Source organism: Dermochelys coriacea, chromosome 4 (assembly GCF_009764565.3).
Source record: "Dermochelys coriacea isolate rDerCor1 chromosome 4, rDerCor1.pri.v4, whole genome shotgun sequence".
Lineage (NCBI taxonomy): Eukaryota > Metazoa > Chordata > Testudines > Dermochelyidae > Dermochelys > Dermochelys coriacea.
In genome coordinates this window covers 118,056,566-118,071,600 of record NC_050071.1, presented here as the reverse complement: position 1 = coordinate 118,071,600, position 15,035 = coordinate 118,056,566, and the positions used below count along the sequence as shown (strand labels likewise).

The 15,035-nt window shown below is 43.7% G+C and overlaps 1 long non-coding RNA gene across 1 annotated transcript; it reads right to left on the bottom strand.

The window, feature by feature from the left end:
* Positions 1 to 112: 112 nt before the first annotated feature.
* LOC122459696 lies at positions 113 to 13,350 on the bottom strand. Its single transcript, XR_006280544.1, has 3 exons — positions 13,311 to 13,350; positions 1,155 to 1,237; positions 113 to 219 (listed from the first exon to the last, which is right to left on the bottom strand). It is a non-coding gene; the product is annotated as an uncharacterized LOC122459696 (long non-coding RNA).
* Between the last annotated feature and the right edge of the window lie 1,685 nt (positions 13,351 to 15,035).

The window sequence follows — 15,035 nt, the reverse complement described above, 5'->3', positions numbered from 1 at the left end:
GAGAGAAAGCAAAGAGCAGACGCTGTTCTGTTTAGGCAGCCTGGCTTGTTGGGGATATCACAATATAAATCCAGATTGCTGTGCAGCCTTAAAACCTTGGTCAGGAGGGAGTGACATGGGTCTCTGTGCAGGACAGGTCATAGCTGGGAGCTAGAAACCTTTAAGTGGGTGCCCTTGGTGGACCACGGAGGGGGAAAAACAATTTCAGGGCAACTGCACCTGTACAAAAATTCATACACACTGTCACAAGCCTTGCCTGGACACACTAAACACTTTTGGCCTCTTATCATTTATTATAGGCCAGAAGCAACCAAACAAAATACTCGGCCATCCACCTTAACGTATGGCCATCAAATCATCATTCCCTCACACAACTCCCCAGCTCTCCTACTCAAGGACAACTTAGCTTGCTCCCTTCTTGCTGTGAGAAAAGGGTTATGCAACATTTCTAGAAAGTTGACAAACAAGCTATGGCACAGCAAGGGGAGGAGCAAAACTGAGGGGTTTCCACAGGAGGGGTCCTATCAGCACCTCTCCTTCAAACCTCCTAAAACATTTAGTTTGCCCCAAGCAGTATTTGTTCCAAAATCTGTATAATGGTAGCAGCTCAGACCTCAGGGTCTCGGTGTGCTAGACACTGTGCAGATACACAGTAAGAGAAGTCCCCATCCCAGAAAGCTTACAGTCTGAATAGATAAGACCAACAAAGGGTGAAAGATACCCCAGTCCCATAAATCCCATGACTGTGCCTGAACCACAGGACTCTTCTTCCACCTCAAAGAAATCGTAAAGCAATTAGGCCCAGATTTGTAAAGATATTTAGGCACTTCTGCACTCACCATTTCAATGCCTAAATTATTTAGGAGCTTAAATCTCATGATCAGAAAGGAATTTAGGCTCTTAAAACAGACTGGCAATGGGATTTTGGCTCTTAAATGCGTAAATCCCTTTCTAAAAATGAGATTTAGGTGCCTAAATAATTAAATATTGCAACTCTGAGTGCTGCAATGCCTAAATACCTTTACATATCTGAGCATTAGTGATAGTAGTCTGCTCGTTGTCAATTATCTTCTGTATCTTTACTCCCAAAGTGAATGTTTGTCTTGATAAAAGATTTAGGAGGCAGAGGTGGGGGGGGAAAAAAAAGAACTCACCGCTTTCTTTTTCGCTGGCTGTTTTTCTTTAATCTCACCATTGCTTTTCTCTTTATTCTCCATTCTGTTGTCGTCTTGTTAATCTGTTAATAGTGGGGGGGGGAGGAATCATTATAATTACTGTACATTTATATAGTGTAGCACCTTTCATCTGAAACCACTTTTAAAAAAAAAAAAAACCCACATACACACGCCACAGTGCCTGATCCAGCAAGCACCTGAGAAAACCTTACTTCAAAAAGTACGTTGATAAATAGGGGAAGGGTCTGGAAGAGCCATGAGAATGATTAAAGGGTTGGAAAATATGTCTTATAGTAGATTCAAGAAGCTCAATCTGTTTCACTTAAAGAGAATTTTAAGGAGTGACTTGATCACATTCTACCTACCTACATGGAGAACAAATATTTGATAATGGACTCTTCAGTCTAGCAGACAAAGGTATAATGAGATCCAATGTATGGAAGGTTAAGTTAGACAAATTCAGATGGGAAATAAGGCATAATTTTTTTCAACAGTAAGGGTAATTAATTACTGGAACAATTTACCAAAGGTAATGGTAGATTCTCCTTCACTAGAAAATTTTTAATCAAGTTTACATTTTTTTTTTCCAAAAGGTATGCTCTAGTTCAAAGACTAATTAATTTAAAGGAAGTTCAGTGGTGTCTTATACAGAAGGTCAGACTAGATGATCACAATGGTCCCTTTGTTACCCAGGGTTCTCTCAACCCTAAGTTCAAGGTAACTATACTCTTTGTGAGACAGTGTTAGGAACAATCAAAGAGAGACAAAGCACATCCATCTGATTAAAGATTGGCATAAACCTAAAGAGCTTTCATCCAAAGTTATTATTTTATTAGCTCTCAAGCACACACAGATATGCAAAAGGTTAGAGCACCCCAACCACTAGTTACCCGTGGTCTGGAGGGGTCTTGAGTGTTCGAGGGGTTCAAGTGGTCAGCTATCCACCTGTCACTGGGGATTCCAAGAGATGTCCAGAAGGTCAAATCCAAATTATTCAGACTTATCTACCCCTTTTAGTAACTGCTACAATTACATCAACATGTCAATCAAAGGAAAAACATTAAGCAAGCACTTTTAAAACCATTGGTCCTGCAGCTGTGCTTCCACACAACAGTCCAAAGATATAGCTAGACTTCTTGCTTTTTTGTTTTGTTTTGTTTTGTTTTTTAAAAAAAGACAGACTTCAGCAGTTTCATAGAAAGCTTTGACAAGGAAGGTAGCAGGGTCATGGTCACTTCTGGTGAACATCCCCTTCCCCTCCTGGCCTGCCTAGTTATGCTAAGGCTGCTACAAAAGCCTACTAGCGTAGCTGCTTTGGGCAATAAGTATGGCAATTGGTATTCCAGTTACTGGCGGTGGCCTGGGCATTTTGCTGCTCTGCCAACGTCTCCCCTAACACCTTCTAGCCTTAGAATCTATGAAACTACTCCTGGGAGTAGTCCTACTGACTTGAGTTACTCATCTCAGTCCAGTTCAGGAAAACATCCCTACTAAAAACAGCACTGAATTGACTGAAGTCACTGGGGCTTAAGCATACATTTAAAGTTAAGCACACATGCTTAAGTGGTGTGCTAAATAGGATGGACTTAAGCACATGCTTAAGAACTTACCTGAATCAGGGCCTTTTTTCCTTTAAAATTGTAAGGGCAGGGATTGTGTTTTACTATATGTTCACACAGCACCTAGTGCAACGGGTTTCTGGCCTAGTTGGGACCTCTAGGCACTACTATTAACAAATAAAGAGCAGCAGCAGGAGGTGGTTCAGGCCCTAATGTAAAAGTTGTGGACAGGGATCATTTCATCAACTTCTAGAGTAGAAAGCGGCAGCTGTTCAGCAATGCACAGTAAAACACACTGCAGGATTTTCAGACAATACCCATTGAAACCACAGGAGGAACTTAGGTAGCTAGATGAAATTACAATATTAGTGGGTTGTAGCCAGGACGCTAGGCTTAGTACCCCATAGCTAATCACTCATCTTTGCTGACCAGCTCATCAAGATGATGCTACCTCCAACAGCAGTGTCTTATAATGCCCAGCATGGTATTATATCAAAATTGACACAGGGAAGAATAGTAAGTAATGCTCTTAAGTTTTTTTAATTAATTCTTGTTCTGAGATACCCAAATCATTGTGTGTTTTAATGTTACACATTTTAGCTCCTGTTTATTTGCAGGCTAACAATTACTAATGGGAGTTTCAGAGACAGGAAGGATGATCAGGTGGTTAGGGATGTTCCAGGGACTCAGAAGACCCAGGTTCAATTCCTTGGTCTCCTACAGACTTCCTGTATGATCTTGAGTAAGGCCTTGTCTGACTTACCTTGTTAGTGGAATCTAAGTTATGATAGTTAAGTTATGTAAGTTACTTAACTGAGGTCAATGTAGCTTAAATCAACTTACAGTGGTGTCTACACCACGCTATGTTGGTGGGAGACGCTCTCCCATCGACTTATCACATCTACACCAGACCCGCTAAATCAACACTGCTGCATTGATTACAGCAACACCAATTTAGCCCATCGTGAAGAAAAAACCCTGAGTCACTCTCTTCCTCAGCTCCCCATCTGTAACATGGGGATAATAGCACTTCCCATCTCACATTTGTGTATTCTTGCAGCACCCCTAATAGATTGGGAGGTGCACAGATACTACAGTAAAGGGACAATGTAAGTGCCCATGATACTTACGGTTTCCGACCCCAGTACTATAAACATTAAAACTGATGCAAGTCTGCAGAATATAACTCTGTTGGATTCTGGATTTCTTACTAAATTTAGCCCATGTTTATTGAAGTTTGGCTCAGAATTGGCCACAGCTGGGCTTAAGTAAACAATTTATGGTTTGAAATGAAAGCTGTTCAAAGCTCAATACTTGGCACTGTTTACGTTTAAGGTGAAATCCTGTCCCCATTGAAGTCTATGGAAGTTTTGCTATTAACTTCAGTGGGGCCAGGATTTCAACCTAAGTGTTTGGGTTCATCTGAATGCAAAACTCTGAGCGAAACTCAAAAGGGTGCAGACATCTGAGCACCAAAAACCCAAAGAAAATTACCATCCTTCCCCTCCATTCTTCTTTCCTCCAAACCCATTTACTTTCTCCCTCTATATTGCTGCTGCTAGGAGCAGACAAACTACTTCCTCACCGCCAAAACATGTTGTTGTTCCTTTTAAAAGGGCTTTATCTCACTGTTGCAGGTTTCCATGGCATTCACGCCTGTATGACAGCCTTGTTTAAAGAAAAAATTAGAATTGTCTTTATTTCAGGGCAAACATGGAATCAGTAAAGGGATTCATGATCCCAGGATCAAAGGTCTGCTAAGTTCACAAACATTTTAAAAATCAACATGATAGGGCTTGTGTTTCATTATGGCATTTGCAGTATAAGAAGAAGTAAGCTTGTGATAAACTTAGATCTTCATGACTGTGCTTCAGGCAAATTTAATTACTGCTGAAATTTCAACTCGGACATCAGCAAGCAAGTAAATGTATTCCTGAATATGCAAAAGTGCTATGATGACGATAAATCATATACCAAAGTAAAGAAGTGTTGCCAAGATGGATTCCCACGCAGTTTACGTGATCAGAATATTCCAAGGTAGAAATTTTCTACTTATGCCACAAGCACTTTCTTTCTTGTTAGCTGTTTATCCAAACAAACAAACAAAACCACACATAGTGGGCTGAACCCTTCTTGGATTTCTGCAGGGCCTGAGCACCCACAGTTAGAATGGAAGTCAATGTGAGGGTCTCAGTAACTCTGAAAATGAAGCCCCTGGCATTCTGTGAATCAGGATGCTGCAAGTCTCCTGTGAGTTTCCTGGAATCATACATGACAGTACTCAACATCTCACATGATCTGGTTGACTTGAATGGGGAGGGGGGTGGAATGTTAATCATGTGAGTAAAAGCAAGCAGGAACAGGGTCCCTACATCTAGCCATTTGTCAAAAAAAAATAAAAATAAAATCCTTTCATTTAGGTTTATGTGAAGGAAGTCAAAGGCTGAGATTTGTACTTTTTGTTGTTAACCATTTCATTCATGATTTGTACATATATATATGGATTACACTAGGGAAAACGTATTTTAAGAGAGGACTTTTTATTTTATTCCAGTTGACATAATGATTGTATAATTATGATGTAATTTTTGTGCTTTGTCATAGCAGTGGAAGATTATCCTTCCCCCAGAATATTCAGTCCTGTGTGTAGGGGCAGCCAGGGGGTTCCGCACGCTGCCTCCACATCTCTCACTGGCCGGGAACCAAGGCCAATGGGAGCTGCAGGGGCGGTGCCTGCAGACAGGGCAGCGTGCAGAGCTGCCTGGCCGTGCCACCCAGAGCCTGCACCCAGACGCTCTCCTGCTCCCCAGCCTCCTGCACCAGCCCTGATCCCCCTCAGGCCAGCTGAGCCCCTTGGTCCCAGCCTGGAGCACCCTCTGGTACCCATAACCTCTCATCCCCAGTCCCACCCCAGAGCCCACACCCCCCGCTGGAGCCCTCACCCCCTCCCAACTCCAACCCCCGCCACAGCCTGGAGCCCCCTCCCAAACCCTGAACTCCTCATTTCTGGCCCCACCCCAGAGCCTGAACCCCCAGCCAGAGCCCAAACCCCAACCCCCAATTTTGTGAGCATTCATGGCCCGCCATACAATTTCCATACCCAGATGTGGCCCTTGGGCTAAAAAGTTTGCCTACCCCTGATTTATGGCATAATGGCCACACCTTTTTTTAAACAAACACATGTGAATGTAAACAAATTAAGGAGGGACATGAACATAGGCTTGCAGCAAAATGTGGTTGTAGCTAATCAGCCTAAGCATGAACCACCCCTTTGTCCTGATTGACAGACCCCAAAGTCAAAATGGCTACCTGGCTAGAGATACCATCAGGCCCATCTAGCCCTAGACAGAGGGATAGCTCAGTGGTTTGAGCATTGGCTTGCTAAACCCAGGGTTGTGAGTTCAATCCTTGAGGGGGCGATCTGGGGCAAAAATTGGGAATTGGTCCTGCTTTGAGCAGGGGGTTGGACTAGATGATCTCCTGAGGTCCCTTCCAACCCTGATATTCTATGATTCTATGTGGCTTTCACCAAGCCACACTTCACTCCTACCAAAGAGAGTTAGAGCCACTGCTGGAACAGACACCAGGAAGTCTCAGTCTGTGAGCCTTTCAGTTCCAGCTACACATGGATCCCAGCTGTGGGAAATACATACCCCTCCCTACTTGCCATGCCTGTGCAAACAGCTGAATAAATTTACCTTGCTGCTGCTGCTGCAAAGGTTACATCTACCCCCAAAGTTGTGAAATGGTGTTGGAAGATCTTCAACCTGAACGCAATTCTGGCTTAGCTTGAAGAGTAAAGGAAACAATAGTTAGCATCACAACAACAAAGAGCAATTATAAGCCAATATAATTTTCCAAGGAAGAGAACCAACTGCTTGGCCTAATCCCTGGCTGCCTGTGCACAGGCAGGTGTAAAGGAAAAAACTTTCTGCAGTAGCAAAGAGTCTGAATGACCCTTTGTTCCCTCCCTGAGCCGAGCCTAAGTGTGTGCATGAGGCTGCAGCTCCCTCCCTCCCTTGTGACCAATAAGAGGGCTCTTCAGAGCTAGATGGTGTGATTGGTCTGGAGGGCATCTCTACAAGGAAAGCCCCAGCAAACCCAGTCCAGCCACAGCTCCACCACCATGTGGGTCTGTGTCGAGGGTAGCGGAGGTTAAGGGGAGAATTAGTGAGCTGAAATAGTTATGAGTACCAAAAACATTAGCAGGCTCACAAATGGTTCGCAAACCAAAACAGAAAAAAAACTACCACATTTTTGTCTGACAAGCATTATTTGACTAACTCTCCTCTAAAAGCACTTTTCCACTTCCTCTGCATTTGGAAGTACAAGAATGCCCAGCCAAAGCATGTTACACACTCACCAGGAAAAAGCATTTTGCCATCACCTCCGTGCTGGCTTTTAGCCCAATCTTAGCTTGCTTCCCTAGAGTTAGTTTTTATTTTAAAAAGTTATTGGGCTTTAAATGTTTGATATGCAGCTTCGTAACTTGAATATGGACAATCCGTAAAAATGCAGTGTTGCTGTAGCCATGTCGGTCCCAGGATATTAGAAAGACAAGGTGGGTGAGGTAATATTTTTTATTGGACCAACTTTTGTTGGTGAGAGAGACAAGCTTTCCAGCCATGCTGAGCTCTTCTTCAGGTGTGGAAAATGAACGTCACAGCAAAGCGCAAGGTGGAACCGATTGCTATTTACGCTAAACTTCTGCACAGATGTTACTGCACACTTTACTTTATTGGCGGGGGGGGGACTTAGAGGAAGGTTGCATTTTCTGAATCATCTGCTACTAGACATTGACAGATAGGAATCACTATACAGGATCAATATGTTCAATATCCTATGTTCCCATCATAGACTTGGGCCTCTCTCTCTCTCTCTCTGTCTGAAAATAAAATGTAATAGCTTTGATTCTTTTAATGGAAAAAGAATTACCCAAAGAAACTGTTGAAAAAGCCTGTGAATTATGGAACTTCTTCAAAATACATTCGTGATACAGCAAAAGGTCTTAATGCAAGAGTCTGCTAAGTCATCTCCCACTGAGGCATCCACATGCTGCATTTATAAACACCATGTGGCACTGCACCCCATATTTTTCATAGTGATATTATGATATGATTATGGGAGAATTATGATACATTTTGTACAAGGTGGGGCTTGTAAGGTGTCATTGGAAAAGTTACTTGCTGAATATGATTATCCTATTCATATGCATGTATCATTTTTGTATCTGAAGTTATCAGTATTGACTGTGTATCTGTATTTCACATGTAGTTACGTGGGAGAATGAAGGACAACAGATGTCACCCTCACCTTATACAGCTTTAGCATATGGCGGGAACGGGAAGTCTTTGTTCCAAAAACAGTTCCCAGCCTGTTTGTGGAAAAATACAGGCCCCCAAAATGGAGTCCAGAGACATGTGGTCTGGTCACATGTCTTTGCAGAGTTATAGCAGCCACTACTTACAGGCTGGCCGAAACATCCACAGGAAGGCTCACCAGGTAGGGGATAAGCTTCTCCTAAGGCTTATTTTCCCATTACCATGAATGGGCCCTTAACAACCAGCTATTTAGACTGGAAGCATCTTGCCTCGTGGGTTAAAGGCCTTTTGACACTCTTCGGTCCACTGAACGGCATTTGGCTGTTTCTTTTTGGTTAGGTCTGTCAGTGGGGTGGCGATTTGACTGTATTGTGGTACAAATTGCCTGTAATATGTGGCCAAGTCTAAGAAGGATTGGACCTGTTTCTTTGACTTTGGGACAGGCCACTTTTGGATAGCATCTACTTTGGCCTGTAGGGGGTTGATAGTTCCTTGACCCACCTGGTATTCAAGGTAAGTCACTCTGTTAAGGCTAAGAAGTGTCAAATAGGCCTAAACAGTTATTCCTGTCCCCCTTATGCGCTCGAAGACTTTTTGTGGATGTTCCAGGTGTTCTGCCCAGGAATCTGAAAATATGGCCACATCATCATGGTAGGCGACTGCATATTCTCCCAATCCTGCTAGGAGACCATCTACAAGTCTTTGGAAGGTGGCGGGTGCATTCTGCAGCCCGAAAGGGAGTACGTTAAATTCATACAGCCTGACATGGGTGTGAAGGCTGACCTTTCCTTGGTGGATTCATCTAGCGGTACCTGCCTGTACCACTTGGTTAAGTCCAAGGTAGAGATGAACTGGGCCCGTCCCAGTTTCTCTAATAGTTCATCTGTGCATGGCATTGTATAGTTGTCTGGGCAAGTTACAGCATTTAGCTTACGGTAGTCCACGCAAAAACATATCTCCCCATCTGGTTTGGGAACTAGAACCACTGGAGATGCCCATGCACTGCCAGAAGGGCGGATTACACCCATCTATAGCATATCCTGGATCTCCCATTCTGTAGCAGTTTTAGTTTGAGGAGACACCCGGTAAGGTTGGACTTTAATTGGGTGAGCATTACTTGTCAGTGGAGTGGTATGCCCATTCAGTCAGTCCTGGGTGGCTGAGAACATCAGCGCGTAGCTAGGGCACAGCTCCTTAATCTGCTGTCCCTGCATATGCCCAAGGGTCATGGAGAGATTCACCTCTTTCACGCCACCAGCACTTTTCCCTTCTTAGTAGACACCTTCAGACCGCTCAGCATCCTCTCCTCTCTGGTCTGTAAACTGACAAACCTTTAATTCTCTGGAATAAATGGGCTTTAGAGAATTAATATGGTACACCTTACGCTTTCGGTTGGAGGTGGGAAATGCTATGAGATAATTAACAGCTCCCAGGCGCTCTTGGACCGTGAATGGCCCTTCCCCCACGACGCTTCCATTTTATGGGCCTGGAGCACCTTTAAGACCATGACCTGGTTCCCCTACTTAGAAGGAACGCTCTCTGGCATGTTTATCATACCAGGCTTTTTGCTCTTTTTGAGCATCCTGTAGGTTTTCTTTAGCAAGGGCTAAAGAGGTTCCGAGGGTGTTTTGTAGGTTGGTTACAAAGTTCAGAATGTTAGTTCCTGGAGAAGGTGTAAACCCCTCCCATTGCTGCTTCACCAACTGTAATGGCCCCTTAACCTCGCGGCCATGTAAAAGTTCAAATGGTAAAAAATCCTAAACCAGGGTCTTTGCCTACAATTCTGTAGGCAAAGAGCAACTGCTGCAACACTAGGTCCCAATCATTGGAGTGCTCATTTACGTATCATGGCCCCCAAAGTTCCATTAAACTTCTCCACCATGCCATTTGTTTGATGGTGGTAAGGAGTGGCAACCAAGTAATTTACCCCATGAGCTTCCCAAAGGCTTTCCATAGTTTCTGCCAGGAAATTAGTTCCTGCATCTGTGAGGATGTCGGAGGGCCAACCTACCTGGCAAAAATGTCTGCTAGTGCCTGGCACATACTTTTAGCCCTGATGTTGCTTAGAGCTACTGCTTCTGGCCATCGGGTGGCAAAATCCGTGAAAGTCAGTATGTTCTGCTCTCCTCTGGGTGTCTTTTTCGGAAAAGGTCCCAGAATATCCACAGCTACTCGCTGAAATAGAACTTCAATGATAGGGAGTGGCAGGAGAGGGGCTTTCACCTGGTCTTGGGGTTTTCCCACTCTTTGGCATACCTCACAAGACCGGACATAGGTAGAAACATCCTTGCCCATTCCCTCCCAGTGGAATGACCTCCCCAAACGATCTTTGGTCCTATTCACCCCAGCATGGCCACTAGGATGATCGTGGGCTAAGCTCAAGAGCTTTACCCGGTATTTAGATGGAACTACCAACTGTCTCTCAGGATGCCAGTGTTCCTGGTGTCCACCAGAAAGAGTTTCCTTCCTCTTTCTACAACAAACCTGGATCGATTAAAAGAGCGGAGATGCGGTGGGTTGCTCCATACTGTTGTCCAAGCTCTCTGGAGGCTTTCATCTGCTTCTTGTTCAGTCTGGAACTGCTCCCTTGATGCTGGAGACATCAGTTCCTCATTGGATTGTGGACCTAGGCTTGGTCCCTCTGGAAGCGATGTAGGGGATGGAGTTATTTCCGTTGACTGTGAATCACTCTCCGCTGGTGCACTATGTTGGGGTTCAGGCTCCAGCTGAGCCTCTTGTGTAGGGTTATCGACTGCTGCCGGTTCAGGTTCGGTGGGGCCCTCTGGTGTTGGGGTTGCAAGTTTTGGATTCAGTGCTGGCAATGGTTCAGGTGCTGGTTGTTCCACCGGTGCTGGTTCTGGGGCTGGCTCTGTCTAGGTCTCTGGGACTGGATTCACTACTGCTGTTGCTGACCTTGGCATGGGGTCCGATTCCATCACCTCTGACTGGGTCCTGGTATAAGTTTCCGTAACAGAGCTAGGCGTGATGGCTTGCTTAGCCTGGCTGCGGGTGACCATTCCCACCCTCTTGGCTAGCTTCACATGATTGGCCAAGTCTTCCCCCAACAACATGGGGATGGGATAATCATCATAGACTGCAAAAGTCCATGTTCCTGACCAGCCCTTGTACTGGACAGGCAACTTGGCTGTAGGAAAATTGAAAGAGTTGGACTTGAAGGGTTGAATTGTCACTTGGATCTCTGGGCCGATTAAATTGGGGTCCACTAAGGAAGCATGGATAGCCAACAGTTGTGCTCCGGTGTCCCTCCATGCGGTGACCTTCTTCCCGCCCACGCTCACAGTTTCCCTCCGCTCTGAGGGTATCTGAGAGGTATCTGGGTCTGAGGACCTCTGATGTGATTCCAGTGCAATGAACTGTAATCTGTTGGGGTTCTTGGGGCAGTTGGCCTTTATATGCCCCGGTTCGTTACATTTAAAACATTGTCCAGCTGACGGGTCACTGGGGCGAGGTGGGTTGCTGGAGAACGGTGTGGCAGGATGATAAGGTGTCTGGAGTATTCCTTGGTGTATAGTTGGGGCCTTGGGCTGCCCCCAGTAGTAGAGTGTGGTCTGAGGGTGTCCCTTCTGGTATCGACTCCAGCTGTGACCAGTGTTGTTCCTCTCTCCTCAAATCACACATTCCGTCAAAGCTAGTGATACCCCTTCCTTGGACCCATTTATCTAACAGATCCTTCATCTGGTTTAGATAAGCCACATTACTTAGTCCAGGCCTTCTCTTAAGGGTTCAAAATTTTACTCTGTACGTGTCAGATGTAATTTGAAATTGCTTTAAAACCAAATCCTTGAACTTTATTATAGTCAGAAGCTTCATCAGTAGGCATCTTATTGAATATGTCCAGAGCTCTTCCAGTCAATTTTGTGACCAATGTGGTCATCTTGTGAGCTTCAGGAATTTTATGGAGAGTGCACTGTCTCTCAAAGGTGAGAAAATATTCAGCAATGTCACTGGATTCATCATACTGTGGACATAGTCGCTCCCATTTGTGGATTGTTGGGGAAGGATGTTTAGGGTTATCCAGTACATTCCGCTTAGCCTTTGCCTTCTCCATCTCCAGTGCATGTTTCCTCTCTTTTTCCTTTTCCTCCATTTCTTTTTCCCTTGCATCCATTTCTTTTTCCTGTGCCTCCATAGCTCTCCTGTGGGCAGCCTCTTTGGCTGTTTCTGCCTTGAGCTCTGTCATGTTTGCCTCTCTGTTTTTAACTAACTTGAAACCCGAGAGTTAGAAATAAAAACAAACCAACCAAACAAAAACTTGGCTTGTCAAAAAAAAAATAGGTTGTGCTGTAACCTGATACCTATGTTCTCTGATAGTATTCTCAGGCTACAGAAAACTCCTTTGTCTCCAGGCAAATAGACAGAAAAACCCTCTAGTTTCTCTTAGCTTTAAAAAAAAAAAAAAAAAAAAAAAACTTCAGGTCTGTGAAGAATTTGTGAATTTCCCTGCAGGAGGTTAACTACCCTGCCTTTAGGTAGAGAAACTCCAGATCACAAAAGCAAGCTCCCTTTTGTCTCTGCTCTGCCCGCCAGGCAGAGACAAAAAAACTAACTGCTTTCAGCTTAAAACCTGTTTCCAAGCAGCCAAAAGGGGGGGGAAAAAGTCCTTTTAAAATCTGTGCTCTGGTTCAAAATGACCCCCCTGTCCTTCTGGTTCAAAATGATCCGCCCAAAAAATCTCAAATTGATTTCAAATAAATCCCACTGCTCTGCCACCATGTCAAGGTTCCTTCCCCACTCTGAACTCTAGGGTACAGATGTGGGGACCTGCATGAAAGACCCCCTAAGCTTATTCTTACCAGCTTAGGTTAAATGCTGCCACCACCAAAGTGTTACACAAAGAACAGGGAAAGTGTCCCCTTGGAAACATCTTCCCCCAAAAATATCCCCCCAAGCACTACACCCCCTTTCCTGGGGAAGTCTTGATAAAAATCCTCACCAATTTGCATAGGTGAACACAGACCCAAACCCTTGGATCTTAAGAACAATGAAAAAGCAATCAGGTTCTTAAAACAAGAATTTTAATTAAAGAAAAAGTAAAAGAATCACCTCTGTAAAATCAGGATGGCAAATATCTTACAGGGTAATCGATTCAAAACATAGAGAATCCCTCTAGGCAAAACCTTAAGTTACAAAAAGATACAAAAACAGAAATATACATTCCATTCAGCACAACTTATTTTGTCAGCCATTTAAACAAAACAGAATCTAACGCATATCTAACTAGTCTGCTTACTGACTTTTTACAGGATTTCTGACCTGCATTCCTGATCTGTTCCCAGCAAAAGCATCACACAGACAGACAAGACCTTTGTTTCTCGCCCCCGCCAGTTTTGAAAGTACCTTAACCTCGCCGGCATCTGACCAAAATGACCAATGAGGAGTCATCTTAGCTTCTTAACCGTTTACAGGTGAAAGGGTTTTTCCTCTGGCCAGGGGGGATTTAAAGGTGTTTATCCTTCCCTTTATATTTATGACAGCCTCCCAAGCAGAATGCAAACAAGAAAACCAAAAAGGACAACTTATTTAAGAAATACATAGTTAAAGGTTACTTAATTGCTGATCCAGCACCACTGAAATTAGTGCAGGTTTTGCCATTAATGTGAATGGAGCAGGATCTGTCTCTTGCTCCACAGACTGCTCAGGAAATTTCTGACTATAAGTCGGACAGTTGGGAATCTAGTTATCTGAGTTTACACAGTAGTACTTGTGTGCACATGCAAATGTTGCTCTTGCATGTACATCTAGGCTCTTTGGAAATCTGGCCTCAGATTGATAAATCCAGTGTTTAGGGTTCGATCCTGCAAGGTGCTAAGCACTCTGGTCTGGATCCAACCGAGCATTTAAGCATGTGCTTAGTTTTAAACATGAATATTAGCTTCACAGAAGTCAATGGAACTGCCTGCTTGCTTACAATTAAACACATGCTTAAATGCTTTGCTAGAGTCAAGGCCAGGGCACTTAGTACCTTGCTGGATTAAGCCCTTAAACCACAGAATTGAGTATCTTTCCTGACAGCAACCTGGGAAGAAGAAATCCTAAGAAGTGGATGTAAAATCTACTATGTTGAATGCAAAAATATTTAAAATGGTGAGTATAGAAAAATGATAATGGTACCGCATCCAAGGGATCCATTTGTCCAGCATGATCTGACCCATCAGATACTTGTATTCATTTCCTCTTCACCCTGTAACCATCACTATTTGGAGGAAACAAGTTATGAAAACACCTTGACTATATCTGCAAGGTTTTTCAGAGGAGCCAGAGTAGACTCGTGTCTGAACAGTGTTATTTGGCTCCCTGTCACTACTACAGATGGCCAAAAATGTCTGTAGAAAACAGAAAAGGGCCCAGTCCTGTAAGGTATTGATCACCTTCAACTTTCATGTGAGTTGAGATTGCTCCTAGATACTCAAAAACTTCTTATGTACAGTACATTCATTAGAGCTGATCAGTAAATAAAAACAAAGAATCATGAAATATTTTAAAAACAATTATTTTCTGTTTTCCATTGATATTTTTGGCTAACTGTAGTATGACAGAGAACCAAATAGCACTGCTCAGTTATGGGTCTAGTCTGGCTCCTGTAAAAGAGCTTGCAGAATGTAGTCAAGGCATTTTCATAGCTTGTTTCCTCTGAACAGTGATGGTTAATAATTTATCCTTCACTACCTTGGCAAGTAGTGTTGATTAATCATTTCCCTCTCTGTTTACACACAAAAACATGTCATTGCCAGGAAAAATCCTAGCAAGCGCCCCTGTAATTCTCTTAGATATTTGGGAACTACATTGTTCCCAGTATAGATAAAAGATTAATGTAACCCCTCTCTCTAAAGTAGCCTTTACAAACTACTCTTAGCAGAAGCAGCAGGAGCCATTTGAAGTGAAAGAAGCTTACCATCTGATTTCCACGTTATTTTATTCACCAGTTACTGAAATATGGGAACTATTTTAGGGCAGCTAGC